At 40.6% G+C, this 8,341-nt stretch overlaps 1 protein-coding gene across 1 annotated transcript in view; it reads left to right on the top strand.

Moving 5' to 3' along the window:
* The first annotated feature begins 1,076 nt into the window (after positions 1-1,076).
* Positions 1,077-8,341, top strand: part of LOC114035757 (ras-related and estrogen-regulated growth inhibitor-like protein) — a 14,519-nt gene continuing 7,254 nt past the window's right edge. Inside the window, exon 1 of the mRNA XM_027852105.1 lies at positions 1,077-1,194. The gene's annotated coding sequence lies outside the window, so the exon portion shown is untranslated. The remainder of the gene's footprint in view (positions 1,195-8,341) is intronic.

Raw genomic sequence — 8,341 nt, 5'->3', positions numbered from 1 at the left:
AGCTATTCATGGATCCAACGGAAAACAGCCCCCCAAAAAGGTCTGAGAAAAACCAGTCAGTATCATGGAGCTTCAGGGACCTGAGTTAATCCAGTCTTTTACAGATCAATCAATCAACAAGTGATTATTAAATACCTACTATGTTCCTGGCACTGGGGATACAAGGACAAAAGCAGACCAATCCTTGCCCTCAAGGCATTTACATTCTGACAGGGGAACAACAAGCCCGTAAGTAGGGGTACACAAAACACATACAAAGCAGATAAAACATGAGTTCAGAGTGGTAAGGGTGGAAATGGGGAAGATACTAGCAGGTGGAGAATCAGGAAAAGTCTGATGCAGAAGGTGGTCCTTGAGGTGACACTTAAAACCAGAGAAAGGGAAGGAAAGGGACATTTGTACAAAGAAAACAATGTATTTGAAGGTTTTCCTAAAGAGGAAAAAGAAGATTTAATGCAACTAGGTGGCACAGTGGGTAGAGTTCTGGGCCTGGAGTCAAGAAGACCTGAGTTCAAATTTGACCTCAGACACTAACTGCATGACCCTAGGCAAGTTATTTGACCTCTGTCTGCCTCCATTTCTTCAACTGTAAAATGAAGATCATAATAGCACATATCTACTTAAGGAGTTGTGAGGATCAAATGAGATAATATTTGTAAAATACTTAGGACAGTGCCTGGCACATAGTAGGAGCTTAACAAATGCTTGTTTCTTGTATTCCAAAGAGTGATCTAGAATAGCCACAGAAGCTATGAACTGAGACATCATTCAGAAATGGGCAGAGAAAGAAAAAGAAAAATAGTAGTAGTTTGTTAGGGCCCTGCTCTGGACCTCTGGCCTCCTGTAGGGAAGTTGAGACGCCTGGGCTTGCGAGACGCCTGGGGGTGGTACCTGCCAGGAACGCCTAGCTGCCCAGAGACGCGGATGGGTACTGGGAGGGCCTCTGTAACGGGAGGGAGCTCCACCTACGAAGGAGGAACGGAGGAGGAGCACGGGCGTAGGGGGGAGGAGTTCGAGGGAGTTGAATAAGCAGCGAGGAGGGGGCGGAGGGGGAGACTTGTGCAGGGAGTGAGCAGAGCAAGTAGTAGTATAGCAAGCTATGTAATCAATAAAGACGCAACTGCCAACTCGGGTGTTCTATCTAGTCATTCCCCTCTCACCACGGAGGGGCCAGAGACGTCTGAAGACTGCAGGGTGAGTATGCAAGCGAAGGCTTGGGTGGGATAGCTGACTAAGTGCACAACGTCAGCTAAGGGACCCACGGGCACGCAACAGTAGTTGGTCATTCCCTGTTCAGGATTCTTCAACTTAACAAGTTCATTGTCTTCCTGGGGCACGTAAGCAAGCCATAACAAAGAACCACCTGAGACTAATAAAAATGACAACCACCACCAACTTCTGGTGATTCCCATGAGCACGAATAACACTTCCTGAAGGACCCTAAAGTGTTGTCAATGATTAAAAAGTCTTGGGCAAGAAACTGAAGACCCAGAGGGCACTCACAGACTGCTTTTGTCCCCCCTGTCAATTGAAGGTAAGGATATAGAGAAGAGGAAAATTAATTTGGGAAGTGAAAAGTAGGCTAGGAAGGTGCTATCTGAGAATGAGATTTGGATTTCTGCCTCAGCTTACAATACAGAATTGAAAGATTCTTGGCCAGAGATAGCCAAGATTTGGTTTTTTTTGTTGTTGTTGTTTAGGCAATTGGGGTTAAGTGGCTTGCCCAGGGTCACACAGCTAGTAAGTGGCAAGTGTTTGGTCCGAGGCCGCATTTGAACTCAGGTCCTCCTGTCTTCAGGACTGGTGCTCTATCCACTGTGCCACCTAGCTGCCCCCGATTTGTTTTCTTTTGTTTTGTTTTTTAACTGGAAAAATAGACTTTGTTTTAACTAGTGGTATTGTGTGACATCCTACGCAGTGGAACTGATTGCAGCAAAAGTTCATGGATGCAAATAAAAGAGTAGTCTCTCCCTTGTTCTGTCTCCCAGGGTGTCCTCTTCAGAGGACTTGGAGATGGGAGAGATGGCGGTCAGACACCACGGAGCTCTCCAGCAACATCCAGTTAAAGTCCAGACTTCTGGGACATGCATTGTCTCAACACATGTGGTGCGCATGCACACACACACACACACAGACATAAGCTTTATTTGTGGTGGCAAAAATTAAAAATGGAAACTAAGGGGATAACCATCAATTGGAGAATTGCTAAATGAATTGTAGTATGTGACTGTAGTGGAATATGATTGTGCTGTAAGAAATGAGGAAACAGATGATTTCAAAGAGACATGGAAATACATGTATGAATTGAGGCAAAGAGAAGTGAGAAGAACCAGAGGAACAATTTATACTATAACATCAAAATAACAAAACTAAACAATTTTGAAGACTTACATGATCTTATGAAGAATGAAATGGGTAGAACCAGGAGAACAATTCATACAATAGCAGCAATACCCTAGAAACATACAACTTTGAAAGCTATAAGAATTCTGATCAACATAGAGACCATGCATGATTCCAGAGGACCAATAATGAAGCATACTAAATCACCTCTTGACAGAGAGATAATGGACTCGGGAGGTAGATTGAAACATTTATTTTTTGGACATGGTGAAGGAATTTATTTTACTTGACTATGCATATTTGTTAAAAGGATTTTTTTCCCCAATGAAATAGAATAGAAAAGAAAAAATAGATTTCTATTAATTAAAAATTTTTTTTAAAAGATACTGTAAAGAGTAGCCACAAGGATATAATAAGAATAGCACCTGAGATTCCCAGAAATTCATAGAATATAAAATAAAAAAAAAGATCCAGAAGAAAAATCCATGGCCTCACATGTTACACAAATTTGAAGTATCTATCCCTGAGACTTGTTCAAATTAAACACATGAGAGGTAAGGTTGCATTATATATTAAGTAAGTATACTTGTGAGGAAATCCAAGAACTATTGAAGGGGCAGCATGGAGAAGAATATTTGGATAAAAGTCAAAGAAGGGAAAAACAGAAGTGTTTTCCCTTCACTCAGGTACTCTACTGACTATCTGGAGAGAAAGAGGGAATAGATGAGGAGTCTGATCCAGAGTGACATCAGTGATAGGAGACTATTGGACATTTTTAACTAGATGTCCCATAAATAATAGAGAGAAGCTGCTCCATTCTTGTATTGTTTTTATATTCTCTCCAAAAAAGAATGACCTGGAAAGGACAAAACAAAAATGACCAACAGGAAATGAGAGACAGCATCCTAAAGTAGGTGTGATGGCTCAGTCATTGTCAATCTTCTTCAAAAGATGTAGAAAATGAGAACACTGCAAAGTTGGAGGATAGATATCCCAATTTAAAAAAAAAAAAAGGAAAAGAACAGAGTCACCAATTAATTATATACTACTGAACTTGACTTCAATTCCAGGGAAACTTACAGAATGTATTATTAAAGAGACAGTTGGCAAACATCTAGAAAAGAAACCCATGATTATGAAGAGCCAACATGACTTCATTAAGAACGACTCATTTCTTTGGACATAGCCCAATTTCTTCCACTTTTGGACTAGGGGGGACAAGATTATTAAACCAATGAGGAAAATGCTGAGAATATAGTTTACCTGGATTTGAGCAAAGTTCTTTATATTGTTGAAAGTTGATCTGGGGGAGAACATAATTGATTCCATTTTGTCATATATTTGCAACTTTTCTTTTTTCTTTCTATTGTGATGCCTCTTTGGTATGTATTGAATGCCTCCCTATACCTCCCTTCCGCCTAATAGCTTTATAACTAACAACAATAAAAAAACCTCAGAGGATCTCAATAGTTCAAGGAAGTCAATCCCCTTCCTTCTCTTTATCTCATCTAATAAAACCCTTAGTTGGCCCTTAACAAAAGCTTATTGACTGGCTGACTCTCCCTCTCCCTCTCCCTCTGGTATAAATGACTTTGGTAGCAAATGACTTTGCTAGCAAGGACACATTCTTTCCTTCATAACAAGCGCTAAGTATCCTCTTTTTTTTTTAATTAAGTTTTTTTCTTGCCTACATGCTGTACTTTCTCTCTCTCTCTCTCTCTCTCTTTTTTTTGGCTAGGCAATGGAATTAAGTGACTTGCCCAGGGTCACACAGCTAGTAAGTGCCTGAGGTTGGATTTGAACTCAGGTCCTTCTTACTCCAGGGCTGGTGCTCTATCCACTGTGCCACCTAGCTGCCCCATGCTATGCTTTCTCTTACCAAAACTGCTTTATAAGAAACTTTATCTCACATAGCTCAGTAGGAGAGAGAAACATATACACACACACACCCATAGATCTATCTTATATATGTGTATATATCTATACTTATATACACGTACACATATATACATGTGAGACAGATAATAGATCTATATATGTAGATATATAGATATAGATACACATATTTGTTCCCTCATTTCTTAATAGTATTCCATTACATTCACATGGCACAATTTGTTCAGCCATTCCCTAATTGATGGGTGTGTGTGTGTGTGTGTGTGTGTGTGTGTGTGTGTGTAGAGAGAGTTGAGTATACACACACACACACACACACATATGTCACCTGCAGAATAATAAGACACAAATATCCATCACCTACTAATGGTGTGTGTCACACTCTTGAGTGAATGAACTGCATTTTCCCTGTCTGTCTGAATCCTGCGTTGGCTTATTCAGGCAGTAGTTAATATGGACCCTAAAAACCCTCACACTAATTTTTCATACTGTTCTTTTGGGATAGATGGAGAAATATGGATTAGGCAATAACACAATCAGATCCTTTCAGAACTGGTTGGATGACCAGTCTCAAAGAGTAGTTATTAATGGTTCAACATCAATGTACTGGGAGGTCTCCAGTGAAATACCTCAAGGATCTATGCCTGGCCCTATGCTGTTCAACATTTTATCAGTTCAGATCAATAAACATTTATTAAATACCTACTATGTTCCAGGCACTGTTCCAAGCACTGAGGATAATGGATAAGAAAAAGAAAGATAGTCTCTGCCCTCAAGGAGCTTACAATCTAACAGCAGAAGCCAACACAAAAGGAAGCTGGAAAGGAGTGGAGCCTCTAGAGGGTACCTGGTACTAGGGCATGACCTTCCACGGAGTGGAAATCAAGCAGAGCCACTGATGAAAAATGGAGAGTTACTTGCAAAGCTCTAGGCTTTGGGTGGCCTTTCTTGCTCCACCCTCCAATCCTCTAATCCAAGAGCATTAAGAAGGTGTTGAGTATCAAAAACTGAGCAAATCTGCATGGTTATGAGATTTCGGGTGATCTGCTTATCCTGGAGGAGGCATGATGTTTTGTAGAGTAGAAGCCAAGCAGAGCTGCTAATGGAAAATGGAAAGTCATTATGCATTGCCTTGCCTAATGGCATCTATGGTATGCTCATCACATTTGCAGATGACCCAAAGCTGAGAGGGACAGCTAACATCCTGGGTGACAGAATCAGGATCCAAAAGGATCTTGATAGGCTGGAACCTTGGGCTGAATCTGGCAAGAAGAAACTCAATAGAAATAAATGCAATGTCTTGTACTTGATTACCAAAAAAAAAAAAAAAAATCAACTTTATGAGTATAAGATGGGACAGGCCTAGTTAGAAAGCAGCTGTTCTGAAAAAGAACTTGGATTTCAAGGTCAAAATAAATACCAGATCAGCCGTGTGATCTGGTAGCCAATTTTTTTTTCCAATTCTGATATTTGTAGAGACCTGAACATTTAGGAAGGGTTTTTTTTTTAGTTCATTTTGGATAAAGGCCCATTTTTCTGTCAATGTTTAGAGAATCTTATGTTGTATCAGCAACATGATAGTGGAGCTTCCTGGTATAAATGATATGTTTTAAAGGAATATCCAATACATAAGAGGCAGTCAGGCTTAAGTGACTTGCCCAGGGTCACACAGCTAGTATGTATTGGAGACTGGATTTGAACTCAGGTCCTCCTGACTCCATGGCTGGTATTCTATCCACTATGCCACCTGGCTGTCCTAGTAGCCAAAATTTAATATGATCTTGGGGATTGGCAGGTAGGAGACAGGGAATATAGCTTATAAGAATATAGATTATAGGGGGCGGAGCCAAGATGGCAGAGGGAAAGCAGTGACTTGTTTGAGCTCTCCCCCAAACCTCTCCAAATACTTGTAAAAAAATGGCTCTAAACAAATTCTAAAGCAGCAGAACCCACAAAAAGGCAGAGTGAAACAAATTTCCAGCCCAAGACAACCTGGATGGTTGATCGGAAAGGTCTGTTGTGCCAGGCGGGGAGAGGAGCACAGTTTGGTGTAGGTGCGCAGGCCACAGAGACACTGGAGCAGGCCTCAGAGGGCTGAATCGTGGGCAGCTGTGGTGATTTCTAGACTTCTCAACCCACGAACACCGAAGACAACTTAGAAGGTCAGTGGAAAAAGTCTGTGACCGGCGGTGAGAGTTAGAAGCTAGGTCTCAGCTGCAAGTCCCGAGCGCGGGCCGCGGCTGCCTCCTGAGCTTCTGGCCCACAGACTGAGGGGGAATTGAGTGGCTGATCAGAGGGAGATTGCAGGGATCTCTTTACCTGTGCTGACACAGGAATCTCTTGCTTTGCTGGTGCTTGGATCTGGGTCACAGTTCTGAGGGGCGGTCCTGGGGCAAGGAAGAGCGCTGGCGTGGTGGAGCTTGTTGTGGCGGTGGAGAGAAAACACCTCGTCCCTTATCATACCACCTTGGAAGAACTAAAAATTTACAGGTCCCTAGACGTATCTCTGAAAACACCTGTACAAATGCCTGAAGCGTGGAACAGTACATTCTCCACATTGGAAGCAGACTTTTACCTTAACAAAGAGTTTAAAACTCAAGTAATTGGCTGGGATCATGAGTAAGCAGCGCAAAAAGAATCAGACTATATTATCTTACTTTGGTGACAAAGAAGATCAAAACATACAAACAGAAGAAGACAGCAAAATCAAAGCTCCTACATCCAAAGCCTCCAAGAAAAATATGAATCAGTCCCAGGCCTTGGAAGAGCTCAAAAAGGATTTTAAGAAGCAAGTAAGAAAACAAACAAACAAAAAAATACAAGAAACCTTTAGGAGCAGCTAGGTGGAACAGTGGATAGAACACCAGCCCTGAAGTCAGGAGTACCTGAGTTCAAATCCAGCCTCAGACCAAACACTTGACACTTATTAGCTGTGTGACCCTAAGCAAGTCACTTAACCCCAATTGCCTAAAAACAAACCAAAAAAAAAAATACAAAATACAAGAAGCAAGTAAGAGAAGTAGAGGAAAAACTGGGAAGAGAAATGAGAGTGATGCAAGAAAACCATGAAAAACAAGTCAACAGCTTGCTAAAGGAGACCCAAAAAAATACTGAAGAAAATAACACCTTAAAAAATAGGCTAACCCAAATGGCAAAAGAGGTCCAAAAAGCCAATGAGGAGAAGAATGCCCTAAAAAGCAAAATTGGGCAAATGGAAAAGGAAGTCTAAAAGATTACTGAAGAAAATACTTCCTTAAAAATTAGAATAGAGCAATTGGAAGCTAGTGACTTTATGAGAAATCAAGACACTGTAAAACAAATCCAAAAGAATGAAAAATTAGAAAACAATGTGAAATATCTCATTGGAAAAACAACTGACCTGGAAAATAGATCCAGGAGAGAGAATTTAAAAATTATTGGATTATCTGAAAGCCATGATCAAAAAAAGAGCCTAGACATCATCTTTCAAGAAATTATCAAGGAAAACTGCACTGATATTTTAGAACCAGAGGGCAAAATAGAAAGGGAAAGAACCCACTGATCTCCTCCTGAAAGAGATCCCCAAAGGAAAACTCCTAGGAATATTGTAGCCAAATTCCAGAGTTCCCAGGTCAAGGAGAAAATATTACAAGCAGCCAGAAGGAAACAATTCAAGCATTGTGGAAACACAATCAAGATAACACAAGATTTAGCAGCTTCTGCATTAAGGGACTGCAGGGCATAGAATATAGTATTCCGGAGGGCAAAGGAGATAGGATTACAACCAAGAATCACCTACCCAGCAAAACTGAGTATAATCATTCAGGGGAAAAAAATGGTCATTCAGTGAAATAGAGGACTTTCAAGCATTCTTGATGAAAAGACCAGAGCTGCATAGAAAATTTGACTTTCAAATACAAGACTCAAGTGCAACATGAAGAGGTAAACAGGAAAGAGAAATCATAAGACTCATTAAGGTTGAACTGTTTACATTCCTGCATGGAAAGATGATATTTGTAACTCATGAGACCTTTGACAGTATTAGGGTAATTGGAAGGAAAAAATTATATGTATGTATAGATAGATAGATAGATAGATAGATAGATAGATAGATAGATAGATA

This window comes from Vombatus ursinus, unplaced genomic scaffold, assembly GCF_900497805.2.
Source record: "Vombatus ursinus unplaced genomic scaffold, bare-nosed wombat genome assembly UNPS02009205.1, whole genome shotgun sequence".
Taxonomy (NCBI): domain Eukaryota; kingdom Metazoa; phylum Chordata; class Mammalia; order Diprotodontia; family Vombatidae; genus Vombatus; species Vombatus ursinus.
This window is presented reverse-complemented; position numbering and strand designations above follow the sequence as displayed.